This window comes from Schistocerca gregaria, chromosome 11, assembly GCF_023897955.1.
Source record: "Schistocerca gregaria isolate iqSchGreg1 chromosome 11, iqSchGreg1.2, whole genome shotgun sequence".
NCBI lineage: Eukaryota > Metazoa > Arthropoda > Insecta > Orthoptera > Acrididae > Schistocerca > Schistocerca gregaria.
In genome coordinates, this window is record NC_064930.1 from 4,937,916 (window position 1) to 4,963,510 (window position 25,595).

General features: G+C 49.6%; 16 non-coding genes across 16 annotated transcripts; all 16 read right to left on the reverse strand.

The window, feature by feature from the left end:
* Positions 1-912: 912 nt before the first annotated feature.
* Trnaa-agc (transfer RNA alanine (anticodon AGC)) lies at positions 913-986 on the reverse strand. Its single transcript has one exon. It is a non-coding gene; the product is annotated as a tRNA-Ala (tRNA).
* A 1,386-nt stretch (positions 987-2,372) lies between these two features.
* On the reverse strand, positions 2,373-2,446 carry Trnaa-agc (transfer RNA alanine (anticodon AGC)). Its single transcript has one exon. It is a non-coding gene; the product is annotated as a tRNA-Ala (tRNA).
* Positions 2,447-3,832: 1,386 nt separating this feature from the next.
* Positions 3,833-3,906, reverse strand: Trnaa-agc (transfer RNA alanine (anticodon AGC)). Its single transcript has one exon. It is a non-coding gene; the product is annotated as a tRNA-Ala (tRNA).
* Positions 3,907-5,303: 1,397 nt separating this feature from the next.
* On the reverse strand, positions 5,304-5,377 carry Trnaa-agc (transfer RNA alanine (anticodon AGC)). The gene has a single exon. It is a non-coding gene; the product is annotated as a tRNA-Ala (tRNA).
* A 1,397-nt stretch (positions 5,378-6,774) lies between these two features.
* Positions 6,775-6,848, reverse strand: Trnaa-agc (transfer RNA alanine (anticodon AGC)). The gene has a single exon. It is a non-coding gene; the product is annotated as a tRNA-Ala (tRNA).
* Positions 6,849-8,234: 1,386 nt separating this feature from the next.
* Trnaa-agc (transfer RNA alanine (anticodon AGC)) lies at positions 8,235-8,308 on the reverse strand. The gene has a single exon. It is a non-coding gene; the product is annotated as a tRNA-Ala (tRNA).
* A 1,386-nt stretch (positions 8,309-9,694) lies between these two features.
* Trnaa-agc (transfer RNA alanine (anticodon AGC)) lies at positions 9,695-9,768 on the reverse strand. Its single transcript has one exon. It is a non-coding gene; the product is annotated as a tRNA-Ala (tRNA).
* Positions 9,769-11,165: 1,397 nt separating this feature from the next.
* On the reverse strand, positions 11,166-11,239 carry Trnap-agg (transfer RNA proline (anticodon AGG)). Its single transcript has one exon. It is a non-coding gene; the product is annotated as a tRNA-Pro (tRNA).
* Positions 11,240-12,625: 1,386 nt separating this feature from the next.
* Trnap-agg (transfer RNA proline (anticodon AGG)) lies at positions 12,626-12,699 on the reverse strand. Its single transcript has one exon. It is a non-coding gene; the product is annotated as a tRNA-Pro (tRNA).
* Positions 12,700-14,085: 1,386 nt separating this feature from the next.
* Trnaa-agc (transfer RNA alanine (anticodon AGC)) lies at positions 14,086-14,159 on the reverse strand. The gene has a single exon. It is a non-coding gene; the product is annotated as a tRNA-Ala (tRNA).
* A 1,397-nt stretch (positions 14,160-15,556) lies between these two features.
* Positions 15,557-15,630, reverse strand: Trnap-agg (transfer RNA proline (anticodon AGG)). Its single transcript has one exon. It is a non-coding gene; the product is annotated as a tRNA-Pro (tRNA).
* A 1,386-nt stretch (positions 15,631-17,016) lies between these two features.
* Trnap-agg (transfer RNA proline (anticodon AGG)) lies at positions 17,017-17,090 on the reverse strand. The gene has a single exon. It is a non-coding gene; the product is annotated as a tRNA-Pro (tRNA).
* Positions 17,091-18,476: 1,386 nt separating this feature from the next.
* On the reverse strand, positions 18,477-18,550 carry Trnaa-agc (transfer RNA alanine (anticodon AGC)). Its single transcript has one exon. It is a non-coding gene; the product is annotated as a tRNA-Ala (tRNA).
* Positions 18,551-19,947: 1,397 nt separating this feature from the next.
* Trnap-agg (transfer RNA proline (anticodon AGG)) lies at positions 19,948-20,021 on the reverse strand. The gene has a single exon. It is a non-coding gene; the product is annotated as a tRNA-Pro (tRNA).
* Positions 20,022-22,861: 2,840 nt separating this feature from the next.
* On the reverse strand, positions 22,862-22,935 carry Trnaa-agc (transfer RNA alanine (anticodon AGC)). The gene has a single exon. It is a non-coding gene; the product is annotated as a tRNA-Ala (tRNA).
* Positions 22,936-24,321: 1,386 nt separating this feature from the next.
* Trnaa-agc (transfer RNA alanine (anticodon AGC)) lies at positions 24,322-24,395 on the reverse strand. The gene has a single exon. It is a non-coding gene; the product is annotated as a tRNA-Ala (tRNA).
* Between the last annotated feature and the right edge of the window lie 1,200 nt (positions 24,396-25,595).

The following is a 25,595-nucleotide window of genomic DNA, read 5'->3' on the forward strand; positions in this document are numbered from 1 at the left end:
GATCTGCCAACTGAGCTACAGCTACACACACGACCAAGCCTGGCTATTCTCCATTCTTTGCGACTCTGATGTGCACGGACACGATGGTTGGTTGGTTTGTAGCGGCGAAGGTACCAGAATACAAAGGCGCGGACACGTTCATATACACAAGAGTTCCAAGTAGTTTCGATGCTCTGGTATTACGAATGCAAATTCCGTCTGTTTTGAACGTCTTAAATTGAAAGGGCGGTCACAAATTGGTCCATTTCACTCCTTGTCCACAATCACACAGCACCTGAGGTAACAAGCACATCTCGAGCCCCATTGTGCTCTCCATTGTTCATGCCAACTCAGTGCCTCGCTCTTTGCTACTGTGTAAAACTCTTGTCGTCCAACTGCAAAACACTGGGACACAACAAGTTTCCGCGTCCCCATTGCACTGATCGTACTACGAAACGCTCCCCAAACTTGGCAATCACCCATGCAGATGACTTTTCCGACTTCACGCAACGCTCACGCTAGTGACAGCCTTATTTATAGTTCGACGTCGCGCCAAAGCGAATGAGCACATTTCGCCTACGGCTTAGGCCGCTCTTCTAGTGTGGCTGCTCTGTGTCTGCAGGCAGCGAGGGGCTGCAAGCTTCCTGTGTTCGCACCTATATCACCTGTGCTTCCTTGTCAGAGACAGACTATCGCAAAACATACAACTCACTCCATGAATTGATTGCTACGGCATCTGTTATCAGCAGTCACAACCAGCAACACCAGTAGCAGCCGACTGCACGCAAAGAATGGGACCGTGCAGAGGGATTTACGTGAAATCGGCGCAATTGTGGATGCTAATCGTTCGCTTGTATCTGCCTACACACCTCTGCCGGTTGGGAATTATTCCACTTGCATGGCAAGGTGCTCATGTAGGTGCGTTAAAAATTCTGGAGGCGCTGGGTATCGATCCCAGTACCTCTCGCACGCTAAGCGAGCGCTCTACCATCTGAGCTACGCCCACCCCCCCGATAACTAGTAGTGCTACATACAGTCATATCAACGTCACAGACCCTTGCACTCCCATTATTCCGCAGACAAACACTACTCTCTATGTATCAGTGAGGGTGTCTTTCAGGTTTCGTGCATTCTGTATCGAATCGTAGTTGGCCACAATGAAAGTGGCACGCATAACGTCGAAAATAGAGTTCAGACACCGCTCTGAGTAAGACGAACGTGTTGTCCACCTCTAGACTTCAATGACGTTAAGCCGTGATACCTAAGACAGATCTGCACTCGATGACACCACGATAACAGCCGGTCCCCACACTTACATCTTGCTCTCCTTATGACAGTATACATCGTATCAGTCTGTGACGCTGGTTTTGCAACTTCTTGCGTGCGTTTATGTTCGCCGCGACCAACACTTACCATGCACTGAACACAAAACATGGAGGAGCCGGGGCTTGAACCCGAGACCGTTCACACGCTAAGCGAACGATCTGCCAACTGAGCTACAGCTACACACACGACCAAGCCTGGCTATTCTCCATTCTTTGCGACTCTGATGTGCACGGACACGATGGTTGGTTGGTTTGTAGCGGCGAAGGTACCAGAATACAAAGGCGCGGACACGTTCATATACACAAGAGTTCCAAGTAGTTTCGTTGCTCTGGTATTACGAATGCAAATTCCGTCTGTTTTGAACGTCTTAAATTGAAAGGGCGGTCACAAATTGGTCCATTTCACTCCTTGTCCACAATCACACAGCACCTGAGGTAACAAGCACATCTCGAGCCCCATTGTGCTCTCCATTGTTCATGCCAACTCAGTGCCTCGCTCTTTGCTACTGTGTAAAACTCTTGTCGTCCAACTGCAAAACACTGGGACACAACAAGTTTCCGCGTCCCCATTGCACTGATCGTACTACGAAACGCTCCCCAAACTTGGCAATCACCCATGCAGATGACTTTTCCGACTTCACGCAACGCTCACGCTAGTGACAGCCTTATTTATAGTTCGACGTCGCGCCAAAGCGAATGAGCACATTTCGCCTACGGCTTAGGCCGCTCTTCTAGTGTGGCTGCTCTGTGTCTGCAGGCAGCGAGGGGCTGCAAGCTTCCTGTGTTCGCACCTATATCACCTGTGCTTCCTTGTCAGAGACAGACTATCGCAAAACATACAACTCACTCCATGAATTGATTGCTACGGCATCTGTTATCAGCAGTCACAACCAGCAACACCAGTAGCAGCCGACTGCACGCAAAGAATGGGACCGTGCAGAGGGATTTACGTGAAATCGGCGCAATTGTGGATGCTAATCGTTCGCTTGTATCTGCCTACACACCTCTGCCGGTTGGGAATTATTCCACTTGCATGGCAAGGTGCTCATGTAGGTGCGTTAAAAATTCTGGAGGCGCTGGGTATCGATCCCAGTACCTCTCGCACGCTAAGCGAGCGCTCTACCATCTGAGCTACGCCCACCCCCCCGATAACTAGTAGTGCTACATACAGTCATATCAACGTCACAGACCCTTGCACTCCCATTATTCCGCAGACAAACACTACTCTCTATGTATCAGTGAGGGTGTCTTTCAGGTTTCGTGCATTCTGTATCGAATCGTAGTTGGCCACAATGAAAGTGGCACGCATAACGTCGAAAATAGAGTTCAGACACCGCTCTGAGTAAGACGAACGTGTTGTCCACCTCTAGACTTCAATGACGTTAAGCCGTGATACCTAAGACAGATCTGCACTCGATGACACCACGATAACAGCCGGTCCCCACACTTACATCTTGCTCTCCTTATGACAGTATACATCGTATCAGTCTGTGACGCTGGTTTTGCAACTTCTTGCGTGCGTTTATGTTCGCCGCGACCAACACTTACCATGCACTGAACACAAAACATGGAGGAGCCGGGGCTTGAACCCGAGACCGTTCACACGCTAAGCGAACGATCTGCCAACTGAGCTACAGCTACACACACGACCAAGCCTGGCTATTCTCCATTCTTTGCGACTCTGATGTGCACGGACACGATGGTTGGTTGGTTTGTAGCGGCGAAGGTACCAGAATACAAAGGCGCGGACACGTTCATATACACAAGAGTTCCAAGTAGTTTCGATGCTCTGGTATTACGAATGCAAATTCCGTCTGTTTTGAACGTCTTAAATTGAAAGGGCGGTCACAAATTGGTCCATTTCACTCCTTGTCCACAATCACACAGCACCTGAGGTAACAAGCACATCTCGAGCCCCATTGTGCTCTCCATTGTTCATGCCAACTCAGTGCCTCGCTCTTTGCTACTGTGTAAAACTCTTGTCGTCCAACTGCAAAACACTGGGACACAACAAGTTTCCGCGTCCCCATTGCACTGATCGTACTACGAAACGCTCCCCAAACTTGGCAATCACCCATGCAGATGACTTTTCCGACTTCACGCAACGCTCACGCTAGTGACAGCCTTATTTATAGTTCGACGTCGCGCCAAAGCGAATGAGCACATTTCGCCTACGGCTTAGGCCGCTCTTCTAGTGTGGCTGCTCTGTGTCTGCAGGCAGCGAGGGGCTGCAAGCTTCCTGTGTTCGCACCTATATCACCTGTGCTTCCTTGTCAGAGACAGACTATCGCAAAACATACAACTCACTCCATGAATTGATTGCTACGGCATCTGTTATCAGCAGTCACAACCAGCAACACCAGTAGCAGCCGACTGCACGCAAAGAATGGGACCGTGCAGAGGGATTTACGTGAAATCGGCGCAATTGTGGATGCTAATCGTTCGCTTGTATCTGCCTACACACCTCTGCCGGTTGGGAATTATTCCACTTGCATGGCAAGGTGCTCATGTAGGTGCGTTAAAAATTCTGGAGGCGCTGGGTATCGATCCCAGTACCTCTCGCACGCTAAGCGAGCGCTCTACCATCTGAGCTACGCCCACCCCCCCGATAACTAGTAGTGCTACATACAGTCATATCAACGTCACAGACCCTTGCACTCCCATTATTCCGCAGACAAACACTACTCTCTATGTATCAGTGAGGGTGTCTTTCAGGTTTCGTGCATTCTGTATCGAATCGTAGTTGGCCACAATGAAAGTGGCACGCATAACGTCGAAAATAGAGTTCAGACACCGCTCTGAGTAAGACGAACGTGTTGTCCACCTCTAGACTTCAATGACGTTAAGCCGTGATACCTAAGACAGATCTGCACTCGATGACACCACGATAACAGCCGGTCCCCACACTTACATCTTGCTCTCCTTATGACAGTATACATCGTATCAGTCTGTGACGCTGGTTTTGCAACTTCTTGCGTGCGTTTATGTTCGCCGCGACCAACACTTACCATGCACTGAACACAAAACATGGAGGAGCCGGGGCTTGAACCCGAGACCGTTCACACGCTAAGCGAACGATCTGCCAACTGAGCTACAGCTACACACACGACCAAGCCTGGCTATTCTCCATTCTTTGCGACTCTGATGTGCACGGACACGATGGTTGGTTGGTTTGTAGCGGCGAAGGTACCAGAATACAAAGGCGCGGACACGTTCATATACACAAGAGTTCCAAGTAGTTTCGTTGCTCTGGTATTACGAATGCAAATTCCGTCTGTTTTGAACGTCTTAAATTGAAAGGGCGGTCACAAATCGGTCCATTTCACTCCTTGTCCACAATCACACAGCACCTGAGGTAACAAGCACATCTCGAGCCCCATTGTGCTCTCCATTGTTCATGCCAACTCAGTGCCTCGCTCTTTGCTACTGTGTAAAACTCTTGTCGTCCAACTGCAAAACACTGGGACACAACAAGTTTCCGCGTCCCCATTGCACTGATCGTACTACGAAACGCTCCCCAAACTTGGCAATCACCCATGCAGATGACTTTTCCGACTTTACACGACGCTCACGCAACGCTCACGCTAGTGACAGCCTTATTTATAGTTCGACGTCGCGCCAAAGCGAATGAGCACATTTCGCCTACGGCTTAGGCCGCTCTTCTAGTGTGGCTGCTCTGTGTCTGCAGGCAGCGAGGGGCTGCAAGCTTCCTGTGTTCGCACCTATATCACCTGTGCTTCCTTGTCAGAGACAGACTATCGCAAAACATACAACTCACTCCATGAATTGATTGCTACGGCATCTGTTATCAGCAGTCACAACCAGCAACACCAGTAGCAGCCGACTGCACGCAAAGAATGGGACCGTGCAGAGGGATTTACGTGAAATCGGCGCAATTGTGGATGCTAATCGTTCGCTTGTATCTGCCTACACACCTCTGCCGGTTGGGAATTATTCCACTTGCATGGCAAGGTGCTCATGTAGGTGCGTTAAAAATTCTGGAGGCGCTGGGTATCGATCCCAGTACCTCTCGCACGCTAAGCGAGCGCTCTACCATCTGAGCTACGCCCACCCCCCCGATAACTAGTAGTGCTACATACAGTCATATCAACGTCACAGACCCTTGCACTCCCATTATTCCGCAGACAAACACTACTCTCTATGTATCAGTGAGGGTGTCTTTCAGGTTTCGTGCATTCTGTATCGAATCGTAGTTGGCCACAATGAAAGTGGCACGCATAACGTCGAAAATAGAGTTCAGACACCGCTCTGAGTAAGACGAACGTGTTGTCCACCTCTAGACTTCAATGACGTTAAGCCGTGATACCTAAGACAGATCTGCACTCGATGACACCACGATAACAGCCGGTCCCCACACTTACATCTTGCTCTCCTTATGACAGTATACATCGTATCAGTCTGTGACGCTGGTTTTGCAACTTCTTGCGTGCGTTTATGTTCGCCGCGACCAACACTTACCATGCACTGAACACAAAACATGGAGGAGCCGGGGCTTGAACCCGAGACCGTTCACACGCTAAGCGAACGATCTGCCAACTGAGCTACAGCTACACACACGACCAAGCCTGGCTATTCTCCATTCTTTGCGACTCTGATGTGCACGGACACGATGGTTGGTTGGTTTGTAGCGGCGAAGGTACCAGAATACAAAGGCGCGGACACGTTCATATACACAAGAGTTCCAAGTAGTTTCGTTGCTCTGGTATTACGAATGCAAATTCCGTCTGTTTTGAACGTCTTAAATTGAAAGGGCGGTCACAAATTGGTCCATTTCACTCCTTGTCCACAATCACACAGCACCTGAGGTAACAAGCACATCTCGAGCCCCATTGTGCTCTCCATTGTTCATGCCAACTCAGTGCCTCGCTCTTTGCTACTGTGTAAAACTCTTGTCGTCCAACTGCAAAACACTGGGACACAACAAGTTTCCGCGTCCCCATTGCACTGATCGTACTACGAAACGCTCCCCAAACTTGGCAATCACCCATGCAGATGACTTTTCCGACTTTACACGACGCTCACGCAACGCTCACGCTAGTGACAGCCTTATTTATAGTTCGACGTCGCGCCAAAGCGAATGAGCACATTTCGCCTACGGCTTAGGCCGCTCTTCTAGTGTGGCTGCTCTGTGTCTGCAGGCAGCGAGGGGCTGCAAGCTTCCTGTGTTCGCACCTATATCACCTGTGCTTCCTTGTCAGAGACAGACTATCGCAAAACATACAACTCACTCCATGAATTGATTGCTACGGCATCTGTTATCAGCAGTCACAACCAGCAAGACCAGTAGCAGCCGACTGCACGCAAAGAATGGGAACGTGCAGAGGGATTTACGTGAAATCGGCGCAATTGTGGATGCTAATCGTTCGCTTGTATCTGCCTACACACCTCTGCCAGTTGGGAATTATTCCACTTGCATGGCAAGGTGCTCATGTAGGTGCGTTAAAAATTCTGGAGGCGCTGGGTATCGATCCCAGTACCTCTCGCACGCTAAGCGAGCGCTCTACCATCTGAGCTACGGCCACCCCCCCGATAACTAGTAGTGCTACATACAGTCATATCAACGTCACAGACCCTTGCACTCCCATTATTCCGCAGACAAACACTACTCTCTATGTATCAGTGAGGGTGTCTTTCAGGTTTCGTGCATTCTGTATCGAATCGTAGTTGGCCACAATGAAAGTGGCACGCATAACGTCGAAAATAGAGTTCAGACACCGCTCTGAGTAAGACGAACGTGTTGTCCACCTCTAGACTTCAATGACGTTAAGCCGTGATACCTAAGACAGATCTGCACTCGATGACACCACGATAACAGCCGGTCCCCACACTTACATCTTGCTCTCCTTATGACAGTATACATCGTATCAGTCTGTGACGCTGGTTTTGCAACTTCTTGCGTGCGTTTATGTTCGCCGCGACCAACACTTACCATGCACTGAACACAAAACATGGAGGAGCCGGGGCTTGAACCCGAGACCGTTCACACGCTAAGCGAACGATCTGCCAACTGAGCTACAGCTACACACACGACCAAGCCTGGCTATTCTCCATTCTTTGCGACTCTGATGTGCACGGACACGATGGTTGGTTGGTTTGTAGCGGCGAAGGTACCAGAATACAAAGGCGCGGACACGTTCATATACACAAGAGTTCCAAGTAGTTTCGATGCTCTGGTATTACGAATGCAAATTCCGTCTGTTTTGAACGTCTTAAATTGAAAAGGCGGTCACAAATTGGTCCATTTCACTCCTTGTCCACAATCACACAGCACCTGAGGTAACAAGCACATCTCGAGCCCCATTGTGCTCTCCATTGTTCATGCCAACTCAGTGCCTCGCTCTTTGCTACTGTGTAAAACTCTTGTCGTCCAACTGCAAAACACTGGGACACAACAAGTTTCCGCGTCCCCATTGCACTGATCGTACTACGAAACGCTCCCCAAACTTGGCAATCACCCATGCAGATGACTTTTCCGACTTCACGCAACGCTCACGCTAGTGACAGCCTTATTTATAGTTCGACGTCGCGCCAAAGCGAATGAGCACATTTCGCCTACGGCTTAGGCCGCTCTTCTAGTGTGGCTGCTCTGTGTCTGCAGGCAGCGAGGGGCTGCAAGCTTCCTGTGTTCGCACCTATATCACCTGTGCTTCCTTGTCAGAGACAGACTATCGCAAAACATACAACTCACTCCATGAATTGATTGCTACGGCATCTGTTATCAGCAGTCACAACCAGCAACACCAGTAGCAGCCGACTGCACGCAAAGAATGGGACCGTGCAGAGGGATTTACGTGAAATCGGCGCAATTGTGGATGCTAATCGTTCGCTTGTATCTGCCTACACACCTCTGCCGGTTGGGAATTATTCCACTTGCATGGCAAGGTGCTCATGTAGGTGCGTTAAAAATTCTGGAGGCGCTGGGTATCGATCCCAGTACCTCTCGCACGCTAAGCGAGCGCTCTACCATCTGAGCTACGCCCACCCCCCCGATAACTAGTAGTGCTACATACAGTCATATCAACGTCACAGACCCTTGCACTCCCATTATTCCGCAGACAAACACTACTCTCTATGTATCAGTGAGGGTGTCTTTCAGGTTTCGTGCATTCTGTATCGAATCGTAGTTGGCCACAATGAAAGTGGCACGCATAACGTCGAAAATAGAGTTCAGACACCGCTCTGAGTAAGACGAACGTGTTGTCCACCTCTAGACTTCAATGACGTTAAGCCGTGATACCTAAGACAGATCTGCACTCGATGACACCACGATAACAGCCGGTCCCCACACTTACATCTTGCTCTCCTTATGACAGTATACATCGTATCAGTCTGTGACGCTGGTTTTGCAACTTCTTGCGTGCGTTTATGTTCGCCGCGACCAACACTTACCATGCACTGAACACAAAACATGGAGGAGCCGGGGCTTGAACCCGAGACCGTTCACACGCTAAGCGAACGATCTGCCAACTGAGCTACAGCTACACACACGACCAAGCCTGGCTATTCTCCATTCTTTGCGACTCTGATGTGCACGGACACGATGGTTGGTTGGTTTGTAGCGGCGAAGGTACCAGAATACAAAGGCGCGGACACGTTCATATACACAAGAGTTCCAAGTAGTTTCGATGCTCTGGTATTACGAATGCAAATTCCGTCTGTTTTGAACGTCTTAAATTGAAAAGGCGGTCACAAATTGGTCCATTTCACTCCTTGTCCACAATCACACAGCACCTGAGGTAACAAGCACATCTCGAGCCCCATTGTGCTCTCCATTGTTCATGCCAACTCAGTGCCTCGCTCTTTGCTACTGTGTAAAACTCTTGTCGTCCAACTGCAAAACACTGGGACACAACAAGTTTCCGCGTCCCCATTGCACTGATCGTACTACGAAACGCTCCCCAAACTTGGCAATCACCCATGCAGATGACTTTTCCGACTTCACGCAACGCTCACGCTAGTGACAGCCTTATTTATAGTTCGACGTCGCGCCAAAGCGAATGAGCACATTTCGCCTACGGCTTAGGCCGCTCTTCTAGTGTGGCTGCTCTGTGTCTGCAGGCAGCGAGGGGCTGCAAGCTTCCTGTGTTCGCACCTATATCACCTGTGCTTCCTTGTCAGAGACAGACTATCGCAAAACATACAACTCACTCCATGAATTGATTGCTACGGCATCTGTTATCAGCAGTCACAACCAGCAACACCAGTAGCAGCCGACTGCACGCAAAGAATGGGACCGTGCAGAGGGATTTACGTGAAATCGGCGCAATTGTGGATGCTAATCGTTCGCTTGTATCTGCCTACACACCTCTGCCGGTTGGGAATTATTCCACTTGCATGGCAAGGTGCTCATGTAGGTGCGTTAAAAATTCTGGAGGCGCTGGGTATCGATCCCAGTACCTCTCGCACGCTAAGCGAGCGCTCTACCATCTGAGCTACGCCCACCCCCCCGATAACTAGTAGTGCTACATACAGTCATATCAACGTCACAGACCCTTGCACTCCCATTATTCCGCAGACAAACACTACTCTCTATGTATCAGTGAGGGTGTCTTTCAGGTTTCGTGCATTCTGTATCGAATCGTAGTTGGCCACAATGAAAGTGGCACGCATAACGTCGAAAATAGAGTTCAGACACCGCTCTGAGTAAGACGAACGTGTTGTCCACCTCTAGACTTCAATGACGTTAAGCCGTGATACCTAAGACAGATCTGCACTCGATGACACCACGATAACAGCCGGTCCCCACACTTACATCTTGCTCTCCTTATGACAGTATACATCGTATCAGTCTGTGACGCTGGTTTTGCAACTTCTTGCGTGCGTTTATGTTCGCCGCGACCAACACTTACCATGCACTGAACACAAAACATGGAGGAGCCGGGGCTTGAACCCGAGACCGTTCACACGCTAAGCGAACGATCTGCCAACTGAGCTACAGCTACACACACGACCAAGCCTGGCTATTCTCCATTCTTTGCGACTCTGATGTGCACGGACACGATGGTTGGTTGGTTTGTAGCGGCGAAGGTACCAGAATACAAAGGCGCGGACACGTTCATATACACAAGAGTTCCAAGTAGTTTCGATGCTCTGGTATTACGAATGCAAATTCCGTCTGTTTTGAACGTCTTAAATTGAAAGGGCGGTCACAAATTGGTCCATTTCACTCCTTGTCCACAATCACACAGCACCTGAGGTAACAAGCACATCTCGAGCCCCATTGTGCTCTCCATTGTTCATGCCAACTCAGTGCCTCGCTCTTTGCTACTGTGTAAAACTCTTGTCGTCCAACTGCAAAACACTGGGACACAACAAGTTTCCGCGTCCCCATTGCACTGATCGTACTACGAAACGCTCCCCAAACTTGGCAATCACCCATGCAGATGACTTTTCCGACTTTACACGACGCTCACGCAACGCTCACGCTAGTGACAGCCTTATTTATAGTTCGACGTCGCGCCAAAGCGAATGAGCACATTTCGCCTACGGCTTAGGCCGCTCTTCTAGTGTGGCTGCTCTGTGTCTGCAGGCAGCGAGGGGCTGCAAGCTTCCTGTGTTCGCACCTATATCACCTGTGCTTCCTTGTCAGAGACAGACTATCGCAAAACATACAACTCACTCCATGAATTGATTGCTACGGCATCTGTTATCAGCAGTCACAACCAGCAACACCAGTAGCAGCCGACTGCACGCAAAGAATGGGAACGTGCAGAGGGATTTACGTGAAATCGGCGCAATTGTGGATGCTAATCGTTCGCTTGTATCTGCCTACACACCTCTGCCAGTTGGGAATTATTCCACTTGCATGGCAAGGTGCTCATGTAGGTGCGTTAAAAATTCTGGAGGCGCTGGGTATCGATCCCAGTACCTCTCGCACCCTAAGCGAGCGCTCTACCATCTGAGCTACGCCCACCCCCCCGATAACTAGTAGTGCTACATACAGTCATATCAACGTCACAGACCCTTGCACTCCCATTATTCCGCAGACAAACACTACTCTCTATGTATCAGTGAGGGTGTCTTTCAGGTTTCGTGCATTCTGTATCGAATCGTAGTTGGCCACAATGAAAGTGGCACGCATAACGTCGAAAATAGAGTTCAGACACCGCTCTGAGTAAGACGAACGTGTTGTCCACCTCTAGACTTCAATGACGTTAAGCCGTGATACCTAAGACAGATCTGCACTCGATGACACCACGATAACAGCCGGTCCCCACACTTACATCTTGCTCTCCTTATGACAGTATACATCGTATCAGTCTGTGACGCTGGTTTTGCAACTTCTTGCGTGCGTTTATGTTCGCCGCGACCAACACTTACCATGCACTGAACACAAAACATGGAGGAGCCGGGGCTTGAACCCGAGACCGTTCACACGCTAAGCGAACGATCTGCCAACTGAGCTACAGCTACACACACGACCAAGCCTGGCTATTCTCCATTCTTTGCGACTCTGATGTGCACGGACACGATGGTTGGTTGGTTTGTAGCGGCGAAGGTACCAGAATACAAAGGCGCGGACACGTTCATATACACAAGAGTTCCAAGTAGTTTCGATGCTCTGGTATTACGAATGCAAATTCCGTCTGTTTTGAACGTCTTAAATTGAAAGGGCGGTCACAAATTGGTCCATTTCACTCCTTGTCCACAATCACACAGCACCTGAGGTAACAAGCACATCTCGAGCCCCATTGTGCTCTCCATTGTTCATGCCAACTCAGTGCCTCGCTCTTTGCTACTGTGTAAAACTCTTGTCGTCCAACTGCAAAACACTGGGACACAACAAGTTTCCGCGTCCCCATTGCACTGATCGTACTACGAAACGCTCCCCAAACTTGGCAATCACCCATGCAGATGACTTTTCCGACTTTACACGACGCTCACGCTAGTGACAGCCTTATTTATAGTTCGACGTCGCGCCAAAGCGAATGAGCACATTTCGCCTACGGCTTAGGCCGCTCTTCTAGTGTGGCTGCTCTGTGTCTGCAGGCAGCGAGGGGCTGCAAGCTTCCTGTGTTCGCACCTATATCACCTGTGCTTCCTTGTCAGAGACAGACTATCGCAAAACATACAACTCACTCCATGAATTGATTGCTACGGCATCTGTTATCAGCAGTCACAACCAGCAACACCAGTAGCAGCCGACTGCACGCAAAGAATGGGAACGTGCAGAGGGATTTACGTGAAATCGGCGCAATTGTGGATGCTAATCGTTCGCTTGTATCTGCCTACACACCTCTGCCAGTTGGGAATTATTCCACTTGCATGGCAAGGTGCTCATGTAGGTGCGTTAAAAATTCTGGAGGCGCTGGGTATCGATCCCAGTACCTCTCGCACCCTAAGCGAGCGCTCTACCATCTGAGCTACGCCCACCCCCCCGATAACTAGTAGTGCTACATACAGTCATATCAACGTCACAGACCCTTGCACTCCCATTATTCCGCAGACAAACACTACTCTCTATGTATCAGTGAGGGTGTCTTTCAGGTTTCGTGCATTCTGTATCGAATCGTAGTTGGCCACAATGAAAGTGGCACGCATAACGTCGAAAATAGAGTTCAGACACCGCTCTGAGTAAGACGAACGTGTTGTCCACCTCTAGACTTCAATGACGTTAAGCCGTGATACCTAAGACAGATCTGCACTCGATGACACCACGATAACAGCCGGTCCCCACACTTACATCTTGCTCTCCTTATGACAGTATACATCGTATCAGTCTGTGACGCTGGTTTTGCAACTTCTTGCGTGCGTTTATGTTCGCCGCGACCAACACTTACCATGCACTGAACACAAAACATGGAGAAGCCGGGGCTTGAACCCGAGACCGTTCACACGCTAAGCGAACGATCTGCCAACTGAGCTACAGCTACACACACGACCAAGCTTGGCTATTCTCCATTCTTTGCGACTCTGATGTGCACGGGCACGATGGTTGGTTGGTTTGTAGCGGCGAAGGTACCAGAATACAAAGGCGCGGACACGTTCATATACACAAGAGTTCCAAGTAGTTTCGATGCTCTGGTATTACGAATGCAAATTCCGTCTGTTTTGAACGTCTTAAATTGAAAAGGCGGTCACAAATTGGTCCATTTCACTCCTTGTCCACAATCACACAGCACCTGAGGTAACAAGCACATCTCGAGCCCCATTGTGCTCTCCATTGTTCATGCCAACTCAGTGCCTCGCTCTTTGCTACTGTGTAAAACTCTTGTCGTCCAACTGCAAAACACTGGGACACAACAAGTTTCCGCGTCCCCATTGCACTGATCGTACTACGAAACGCTCCCCAAACTTGGCAATCACCCATGCAGATGACTTTTCCGACTTTACACGACGCTCACGCTAGTGACAGCCTTATTTATAGTTCGACGTCGCGCCAAAGCGAATGAGCACATTTCGCCTACGGCTTAGGCCGCTCTTCTAGTGTGGCTGCTCTGTGTCTGCAGGCAGCGAGGGGCTGCAAGCTTCCTGTGTTCGCACCTATATCACCTGTGCTTCCTTGTCAGAGACAGACTATCGCAAAACATACAACTCACTCCATGAATTGATTGCTACGGCATCTGTTATCAGCAGTCACAACCAGCAACACCAGTAGCAGCCGACTGCACGCAAAGAATGGGAACGTGCAGAGGGATTTACGTGAAATCGGCGCAATTGTGGATGCTAATCGTTCGCTTGTATCTGCCTACACACCTCTGCCAGTTGGGAATTATTCCACTTGCATGGCAAGGTGCTCATGTAGGTGCGTTAAAAATTCTGGAGGCGCTGGGTATCGATCCCAGTACCTCTCGCACGCTAAGCGAGCGCTCTACCATCTGAGCTACGCCCACCCCCCCGATAACTAGTAGTGCTACATACAGTCATATCAACGTCACAGACCCTTGCACTCCCATTATTCCGCAGACAAACACTACTCTCTATGTATCAGTGAGGGTGTCTTTCAGGTTTCGTGCATTCTGTATCGAATCGTAGTTGGCCACAATGAAAGTGGCACGCATAACGTCGAAAATAGAGTTCAGACACCGCTCTGAGTAAGACGAACGTGTTGTCCACCTCTAGACTTCAATGACGTTAAGCCGTGATACCTAAGACAGATCTGCACTCGATGACACCACGATAACAGCCGGTCCCCACACTTACATCTTGCTCTCCTTATGACAGTATACATCGTATCAGTCTGTGACGCTGGTTTTGCAACTTCTTGCGTGCGTTTATGTTCGCCGCGACCAACACTTACCATGCACTGAACACAAAACATGGAGGAGCCGGGGCTTGAACCCGAGACCGTTCACACGCTAAGCGAACGATCTGCCAACTGAGCTACAGCTACACACACGACCAAGCCTGGCTATTCTCCATTCTTTGCGACTCTGATGTGCACGGACACGATGGTTGGTTGGTTTGTAGCGGCGAAGGTACCAGAATACAAAGGCGCGGACACGTTCATATACACAAGAGTTCCAAGTAGTTTCGATGCTCTGGTATTACGAATGCAAATTCCGTCTGTTTTGAACGTCTTAAATTGAAAAGGCGGTCACAAATTGGTCCATTTCACTCCTTGTCCACAATCACACAGCACCTGAGGTAACAAGCACATCTCGAGCCCCATTGTGCTCTCCATTGTTCATGCCAACTCAGTGCCTCGCTCTTTGCTACTGTGTAAAACTCTTGTCGTCCAACTGCAAAACACTGGGACACAACAAGTTTCCGCGTCCCCATTGCACTGATCGTACTACGAAACGCTCCCCAAACTTGGCAATCACCCATGCAGATGACTTTTCCGACTTTACACGACGCTCACGCAACGCTCACGCTAGTGACAGCCTTATTTATAGTTCGACGTCGCGCCAAAGCGAATGAGCACATTTCGCCTACGGCTTAGGCCGCTCTTCTAGTGTGGCTGCTCTGTGTCTGCAGGCAGCGAGGGGCTGCAAGCTTCCTGTGTTCGCACCTATATCACCTGTGCTTCCTTGTCAGAGACAGACTATCGCAAAACATACAACTCACTCCATGAATTGATTGCTACGGCATCTGTTATCAGCAGTCACAACCAGCAACACCAGTAGCAGCCGACTGCACGCAAAGAATGGGAACGTGCAGAGGGATTTACGTGAAATCGGCGCAATTGTGGATGCTAATCGTTCGCTTGTATCTGCCTACACACCTCTGCCAGTTGGGAATTATTCCACTTGCATGGCAAGGTGCTCATGTAGGTGCGTTAAAAATTCTGGAGGCGCTGGGTATCGATCCCAGTACCTCTCGCACCCTAAGCGAGCGCTCTACCATCTGAGCTACGCCCACCCCCCCGATAACTAGTAGTGCTACATACAGTCATATCAACGTCACAGACCCTTGCACTCCCATTATTCCGCAGACAAACACTACTCTCTATGTATCAGTGAGGGTGTCTTTCAGGTTTCGTGCATTCTGTATCGAATCGTAGTTGGCCACAATGAAAGTGGCACGCATAACGTCGAAAATAGAGTTCAGACACCGCTCTGAGTAAGACGAACGTGTTGTCCACCTCTAGACTTCAATGACGTTAAGCCGTGATACCTAAGACAGATCTGCACTCGATGACACCACGATAACAGCCGGTCCCCACACTTACATCTTGCTCTCCTTATGACAGTATACATCGTATCAGTCTGTGACGCTGGTTTTGCAACTTCTTGCGTGCGTTTATGTTCGCCGCGACCAACACTTACCATGCACTGAACACAAAACATGGAGAAGCCGGGGCTTGAACCCGAGACCGTTCACACGCTAAGCGAACGATCTGCCAACTGAGCTACAGCTACACACACGACCAAGCCTGGCTATTCTCCATTCTTTGCGACTCTGATGTGCACGGACACGATGGTTGGTTGGTTTGTAGCGGCGAAGGTACCAGAATACAAAGGCGCGGACACGTTCATATACACAAGAGTTCCAAGTAGTTTCGATGCTCTGGTATTACGAATGCAAATTCCGTCTGTTTTGAACGTCTTAAATTGAAAAGGCGGTCACAAATTGGTCCATTTCACTCCTTGTCCACAATCACACAGCACCTGAGGTAACAAGCACATCTCGAGCCCCATTGTGCTCTCCATTGTTCATGCCAACTCAGTGCCTCGCTCTTTGCTACTGTGTAAAACTCTTGTCGTCCAACTGCAAAACACTGGGACACAACAAGTTTCCGCGTCCCCATTGCACTGATCGTACTACGAAACGCTCCCCAAACTTGGCAATCACCCATGCAGATGACTTTTCCGACTTTACACGACGCTCACGCTAGTGACAGCCTTATTTATAGTTCGACGTCGCGCCAAAGCGAATGAGCACATTTCGCCTACGGCTTAGGCCGCTCTTCTAGTGTGGCTGCTCTGTGTCTGCAGGCAGCGAGGGGCTGCAAGCTTCCTGTGTTCGCACCTATATCACCTGTGCTTCCTTGTCAGAGACAGACTATCGCAAAACATACAACTCACTCCATGAATTGATTGCTACGGCATCTGTTATCAGCAGTCACAACCAGCAACACCAGTAGCAGCCGACTGCACGCAAAGAATGGGAACGTGCAGAGGGATTTACGTGAAATCGGCGCAATTGTGGATGCTAATCGTTCGCTTGTATCTGCCTACACACCTCTGCCAGTTGGGAATTATTCCACTTGCATGGCAAGGTGCTCATGTAGGTGCGTTAAAAATTCTGGAGGCGCTGGGTATCGATCCCAGTACCTCTCGCACCCTAAGCGAGCGCTCTACCATCTGAGCTACGCCCACCCCCCCGATAACTAGTAGTGCTACATACAGTCATATCAACGTCACAGACCCTTGCACTCCCATTATTCCGCAGACAAACACTACTCTCTATGTATCAGTGAGGGTGTCTTTCAGGTTTCGTGCATTCTGTATCGAATCGTAGTTGGCCACAATGAAAGTGGCACGCATAACGTCGAAAATAGAGTTCAGACACCGCTCTGAGTAAGACGAACGTGTTGTCCACCTCTAGACTTCAATGACGTTAAGCCGTGATACCTAAGACAGATCTGCACTCGATGACACCACGATAACAGCCGGTCCCCACACTTACATCTTGCTCTCCTTATGACAGTATACATCGTATCAGTCTGTGACGCTGGTTTTGCAACTTCTTGCGTGCGTTTATGTTCGCCGCGACCAACACTTACCATGCACTGAACACAAAACATGGAGGAGCCGGGGCTTGAACCCGAGACCGTTCACACGCTAAGCGAACGATCTGCCAACTGAGCTACAGCTACACACACGACCAAGCCTGGCTATTCTCCATTCTTTGCGACTCTGATGTGCACGGACACGATGGTTGGTTGGTTTGTAGCGGCGAAGGTACCAGAATACAAAGGCGCGGACACGTTCATATACACAAGAGTTCCAAGTAGTTTCGATGCTCTGGTATTACGAATGCAAATTCCGTCTGTTTTGAACGTCTTAAATTGAAAGGGCGGTCACAAATTGGTCCATTTCACTCCTTGTCCACAATCACACAGCACCTGAGGTAACAAGCACATCTCGAGCCCCATTGTGCTCTCCATTGTTCATGCCAACTCAGTGCCTCGCTCTTTGCTACTGTGTAAAACTCTTGTCGTCCAACTGCAAAACACTGGGACACAACAAGTTTCCGCGTCCCCATTGCACTGATCGTACTACGAAACGCTCCCCAAACTTGGCAATCACCCATGCAGATGACTTTTCCGACTTTACACGACGCTCACGCTAGTGACAGCCTTATTTATAGTTCGACGTCGCGCCAAAGCGAATGAGCACATTTCGCCTACGGCTTAGGCCGCTCTTCTAGTGTGGCTGCTCTGTGTCTGCAGGCAGCGAGGGGCTGCAAGCTTCCTGTGTTCGCACCTATATCACCTGTGCTTCCTTGTCAGAGACAGACTATCGCAAAACATACAACTCACTCCATGAATTGATTGCTACGGCATCTGTTATCAGCAGTCACAACCAGCAACACCAGTAGCAGCCGACTGCACGCAAAGAATGGGAACGTGCAGAGGGATTTACGTGAAATCGGCGCAATTGTGGATGCTAATCGTTCGCTTGTATCTGCCTACACACCTCTGCCAGTTGGGAATTATTCCACTTGCATGGCAAGGTGCTCATGTAGGTGCGTTAAAAATTCTGGAGGCGCTGGGTATCGATCCCAGTACCTCTCGCACGCTAAGCGAGCGCTCTACCATCTGAGCTACGCCCACCCCCCCGATAACTAGTAGTGCTACATACAGTCATATCAACGTCACAGACCCTTGCACTCCCATTATTCCGCAGACAAACACTACTCTCTATGTATCAGTGAGGGTGTCTTTCAGGTTTCGTGCATTCTGTATCGAATCGTAGTTGGCCACAATGAAAGTGGCACGCATAACGTCGAAAATAGAGTTCAGACACCGCTCTGAGTAAGACGAACGTGTTGTCCACCTCTAGACTTCAATGACGTTAAGCCGTGATACCTAAGACAGATCTGCACTCGATGACACCACGATAACAGCCGGTCCCCACACTTACATCTTGCTCTCCTTATGACAGTATACATCGTATCAGTCTGTGACGCTGGTTTTGCAACTTCTTGCGTGCGTTTATGTTCGCCGCGACCAACACTTACCATGCACTGAACACAAAACATGGAGGAGCCGGGGCTTGAACCCGAGACCGTTCACACGCTAAGCGAACGATCTGCCAACTGAGCTACAGCTACACACACGACCAAGCCTGGCTATTCTCCATTCTTTGCGACTCTGATGTGCACGGACACGATGGTTGGTTGGTTTGTAGCGGCGAAGGTACCAGAATACAAAGGCGCGGACACGTTCATATACACAAGAGTTCCAAGTAGTTTCGATGCTCTGGTATTACGAATGCAAATTCCGTCTGTTTTGAACGTCTTAAATTGAAAGGGCGGTCACAAATTGGTCCATTTCACTCCTTGTCCACAATCACACAGCACCTGAGGTAACAAGCACATCTCGAGCCCCATTGTGCTCTCCATTGTTCATGCCAACTCAGTGCCTCGCTCTTTGCTACTGTGTAAAACTCTTGTCGTCCAACTGCAAAACACTGGGACACAACAAGTTTCCGCGTCCCCATTGCACTGATCGTACTACGAAACGCTCCCCAAACTTGGCAATCACCCATGCAGATGACTTTTCCGACTTTACATGACGCTCACGCAACGCTCACGCTAGTGACAGCCTTATTTATAGTTCGACGTCGCGCCAAAGCGAATGAGCACATTTCGCCTACGGCTTAGGCCGCTCTTCTAGTGTGGCTGCTCTGTGTCTGCAGGCAGCGAGGGGCTGCAAGCTTCCTGTGTTCGCACCTATATCACCTGTGCTTCCTTGTCAGAGACAGACTATCGCAAAACATACAACTCACTCCATGAATTGATTGCTACGGCATCTGTTATCAGCAGTCACAACCAGCAACACCAGTAGCAGCCGACTGCACGCAAAGAATGGGAACGTGCAGAGGGATTTACGTGAAATCGGCGCAATTGTGGATGCTAATCGTTCGCTTGTATCTGCCTACACACCTCTGCCAGTTGGGAATTATTCCACTTGCATGGCAAGGTGCTCATGTAGGTGCGTTAAAAATTCTGGAGGCGCTGGGTATCGATCCCAGTACCTCTCGCACCCTAAGCGAGCGCTCTACCATCTGAGCTACGCCCACCCCCCCGATAACTAGTAGTGCTACATACAGTCATATCAACGTCACAGACCCTTGCACTCCCATTATTCCGCAGACAAACACTACTCTCTATGTATCAGTGAGGGTGTCTTTCAGGTTTCGTGCATTCTGTATCGAATCGTAGTTGGCCACAATGAAAGTGGCACGCATAACGTCGAAAATAGAGTTCAGACACCGCTCTGAGTAAGACGAACGTGTTGTCCACCTCTAGACTTCAATGACGTTAAGCCGTGATACCTAAGACAGATCTGCACTCGATGACACCACGATAACAGCCGGTCCCCACACTTACATCTTGCTCTCCTTATGACAGTATACATCGTATCAGTCTGTGACGCTGGTTTTGCAACTTCTTGCGTGCGTTTATGTTCGCCGCGACCAACACTTACCATGCACTGAACACAAAACATGGAGGAGCCGGGGCTTGAACCCGAGACCGTTCACACGCTAAGCGAACGATCTGCCAACTGAGCTACAGCTACACACACGACCAAGCCTGGCTATTCTCCATTCTTTGCGACTCTGATGTGCACGGACACGATGGTTGGTTGGTTTGTAGCGGCGAAGGTACCAGAATACAAAGGCGCGGACACGTTCATATACACAAGAGTTCCAAGTAGTTTCGATGCTCTGGTATTACGAATGCAAATTCCGTCTGTTTTGAACGTCTTAAATTGAAAAGGCGGTCACAAATTGGTCCATTTCACTCCTTGTCCACAATCACACAGCACCTGAGGTAACAAGCACATCTCGAGCCCCATTGTGCTCTCCATTGTTCATGCCAACTCAGTGCCTCGCTCTTTGCTACTGTGTAAAACTCTTGTCGTCCAACTGCAAAACACTGGGACACAACAAGTTTCCGCGTCCCCATTGCACTGATCGTACTACGAAACGCTCCCCAAACTTGGCAATCACCCATGCAGATGACTTTTCCGACTTTACACGACGCTCACGCAACGCTCACGCTAGTGACAGCCTTATTTATAGTTCGACGTCGCGCCAAAGCGAATGAGCACATTTCGCCTACGGCTTAGGCCGCTCTTCTAGTGTGGCTGCTCTGTGTCTGCAGGCAGCGAGGGGCTGCAAGCTTCCTGTGTTCGCACCTATATCACCTGTGCTTCCTTGTCAGAGACAGACTATCGCAAAACATACAACTCACTCCATGAATTGATTGCTACGGCATCTGTTATCAGCAGTCACAACCAGCAACACCAGTAGCAGCCGACAGCACGCAAAGAATGGGAACGTGCAGAGGGATTTACGTGAAATCGGCGCAATTGTGGATGCTAATCGTTCGCTTGTATCTGCCTACACACCTCTGCCAGTTGGGAATTATTCCACTTGCATGGCAAGGTGCTCATGTAGGTGCGTTAAAAATTCTGGAGGCGCTGGGTATCGATCCCAGTACCTCTCGCACGCTAATCGAGCGCTCTACCATCTGAGCTACGCCCACCCCCCCGATAACTAGTAGTGCTACATACAGTCATATCAACGTCACAGACCCTTGCACTCCCATTATTCCGCAGACAAACACTACTCTCTATGTATCAGTGAGGGTGTCTTTCAGGTTTCGTGCATTCTGTATCGAATCGTAGTTGGCCACAATGAAAGTGGCACGCATAACGTCGAAAATAGAGTTCAGACACCGCTCTGAGTAAGACGAACGTGTTGTCCACCTCTAGACTTCAATGACGTTAAGCCGTGATACCTAAGACAGATCTGCACTCGATGACACCCCACACTTACATCTTGCTCTCCTTATGACAGTATACATCGTATCAGTCTGTGACGCTGGTTTTGCAACTTCTTGCGTGCGTTTATGTTCGCCGCGACCAACACTTACCATGCACTGAACACAAAACATGGAGGAGCCGGGGCTTGAACCCGAGACCGTTCACACGCTAAGCGAACGATCTGCCAACTGAGCTACAGCTACACACACGACCAAGCCTGGCTATTCTCCATTCTTTGCGACTCTGATGTGCACGGACACGATGGTTGGTTGGTTTGTAGCGGCGAAGGTACCAGAATACAAAGGCGCGGACACGTTCATATACACAAGAGTTCCAAGTAGTTTCGATGCTCTGGTATTACGAATGCAAATTCCGTCTGTTTTGAACGTCTTAAATTGAAAAGGCGGTCACAAATTGGTCCATTTCACTCCTTGTCCACAATCACACAGCACCTGAGGTAACAAGCACATCTCGAGCCCCATTGTGCTCTCCATTGTTCATGCCAACTCAGTGCCTCGCTCTTTGCTACTGTGTAAAACTCTTGTCGTCCAACTGCAAAACACTGGGACACAACAAGTTTCCGCGTCCCCATTGCACTGATCGTACTACGAAACGCTCCCCAAACTTGGCAATCACCCATGCAGATGACTTTTCCGACTTCACGCAACGCTCACGCTAGTGACAGCCTTATTTATAGTTCGACGTCGCGCCAAAGCGAATGAGCACATTTCGCCTACGGCTTAGGCCGCTCTTCTAGTGTGGCTGCTCTGTGTCTGCAGGCAGCGAGGGGCTGCAAGCTTTCTGTGTTCGCACCTATATCACCTGTGCTTTCTTGTCAGAGACAGACTATCGCAAAACATACAACTCACTCCATGAATTGATTGCTACGGCATCTGTTATCAGCAGTCACAACCAGCAACACCAGTAGCAGCCGACTGCACGCAAAGAATGGGACCGTGCAGAGGGATTTACGTGAAATCGGCGCAATTGTGGATGCTAATCGTTCGCTTGTATCTGCCTACACACCTCTGCCGGTTGGGAATTATTCCACTTGCATGGCAAGGTGCTCATGTAGGTGCGTTAAAAATTCTGGAGGCGCTGGGTATCGATCCCAGTACCTCTCGCACGCTAAGCGAGCGCTCTACCATCTGAGCTACGCCCACCCCCCCGATGACTAGTAGTGCTACATACAGTCATATCAACGTCACAGACCCTTGCACTCCCATTATTCCGCAGACAAACACTACTCTCTATGTATCAGTGAGGGTGTCTTTCAGGTTTCGTGCATTCTGTATCGAATCGTAGTTGGCCACAATGAAAGTGGCACGCATAACGTCGAAAATAGAGTTCAGACACCGCTCTGAGTAAGACGAACGTGTTGTCCACCTCTAGACTTCAATGACGTTAAGCCGTGATACCTAAGACAGATCTGCACTCGATGACACCACGATAACAGCCGGTCCCCACACTTACATCTTGCTCTCCTTATGACAGTATACATCGTATCAGTCTGTGACGCTGGTTTTGCAACTTCTTGCGTGCGTTTATGTTCGCCGCGACCAACACTTACCATGCACTGAACACAAAACATGGAGGAGCCGGGGCTTGAACCCGAGACCGTTCACACGCTAAGCGAACGATCTGCCAACTGAGCTACAGCTACACACACGACCAAGCCTGGCTATTCTCCATTCTTTGCGACTCTGATGTGCACGGACACGATGGTTGGTTGGTTTGTAGCGGCGAAGGTACCAGAATACAAAGGCGCGGACACGTTCATATACACAAGAGTTCCAAGTAGTTTCGATGCTCTGGTATTACGAATGCAAATTCCGTCTGTTTTGAACGTCTTAAATTGAAAAGGCGGTCACAAATTGGTCCATTTCACTCCTTGTCCACAATCACACAGCACCTGAGGTAACAAGCACATCTCGAGCCCCATTGTGCTCTCCATTGTTCATTCCAAATCAGTGCCTCGCTCTTTGCTACTGTGTAAAACTCTTGTCGTCCAACTGCAAAACACTGGGACACAACAAGTTTCCGCGTCCCCATTGCACTGATCGTACTACGAAACGCTCCCCAAACTTGGCAATCACCCATGCAGATGACTTTTCCGACTTCACGCAACGCTCACGCTAGTGACAGCCTTATTTATAGTTCGACGTCGCGCCAAAGCGAATGAGCACATTTCGCCTACGGCTTAGGCCGCTCTTCTAGTGTGGCTGCTCTGTGTCTGCAGGCAGCGAGGGGCTGCAAGCTTCCTGTGTTCGCACCTATATCACCTGTGCTTCCTTGTCAGAGACAGACTATCGCAAAACATACAACTCACTCCATGAATTGATTGCTACGGCATCTGTTATCAGCAGTCACAACCAGCAACACCAGTAGCAGCCGACTGCACGCAAAGAATGGGACCGTGCAGAGGGATTTACGTGAAATCGGCGCAATTGTGGATGCTAATCGTTCGCTTGTATCTGCCTACACACCTCTGCCGGTTGGGAATTATTCCACTTGCATGGCAAGGTGCTCATGTAGGTGCGTTAAAAATTCTGGAGGCGCTGGGTATCGATCCCAGTACCTCTCGCACGCTAAGCGAGCGCTCTACCATCTGAGCTACGCCCACCCCCCCGATGACTAGTAGTGCTACATACAGTCATATCAACGTCACAGACCCTTGCACTCCCATTATTCCGCAGACAAACACTACTCTCTATGTATCAGTGAGGGTGTCTTTCAGGTTTCGTGCATTCTGTATCGAATCGTAGTTGGCCACAATGAAAGTGGCACGCATAACGTCGAAAATAGAGTTCAGACACCGCTCTGAGTAAGACGAACGTGTTGTCCACCTCTAGACTTCAATGACGTTAAGCCGTGATACCTAAGACAGATCTGCACTCGATGACACCACGATAACAGCCGGTCCCCACACTTACATCTTGCTCTCCTTATGACAGTATACATCGTATCAGTCTGTGACGCTGGTTTTGCAACTTCTTGCGTGCGTTTATGTTCGCCGCGACCAACACTTACCATGCACTGAACACAAAACATGGAGGAGCCGGGGCTTGAACCCGAGACCGTTCACACGCTAAGCGAACGATCTGCCAACTGAGCTACAGCTACACACACGACCAAGCCTGGCTATTCTCCATTCTTTGCGACTCTGATGTGCACGGACACGATGGTTGGTTGGTTTGTAGCGGCGAAGGTACCAGAATACAAAGGCGCGGACACGTTCATATACACAAGAGTTCCAAGTAGTTTCGATGCTCTGGTATTACGAATGCAAATTCCGTCTGTTTTGAACGTCTTAAATTGAAAAGGCGGTCACAAATTGGTCCATTTCACTCCTTGTCCACAATCACACAGCACCTGAGGTAACAAGCACATCTCGAGCCCCATTGTGCTCTCCATTGTTCATGCCAACTCAGTGCCTCGCTCTTTGCTACTGTGTAAAACTCTTGTCGTCCAACTGCAAAACACTGGGACACAACAAGTTTCCGCGTCCCCATTGCACTGATCGTACTACGAAACGCTCCCCAAACTTGGCAATCACCCATGCAGATGACTTTTCCGACTTCACGCAACGCTCACGCTAGTGACAGCCTTATTTATAGTTCGACGTCGCGCCAAAGCGAATGAGCACATTTCGCCTACGGCTTAGGCCGCTCTTCTAGTGTGGCTGCTCTGTGTCTGCAGGCAGCGAGGGGCTGCAAGCTTCCTGTGTTCGCACCTATATCACCTGTGCTTCCTTGTCAGAGACAGACTATCGCAAAACATACAACTCACTCCATGAATTGATTGCTACGGCATCTGTTATCAGC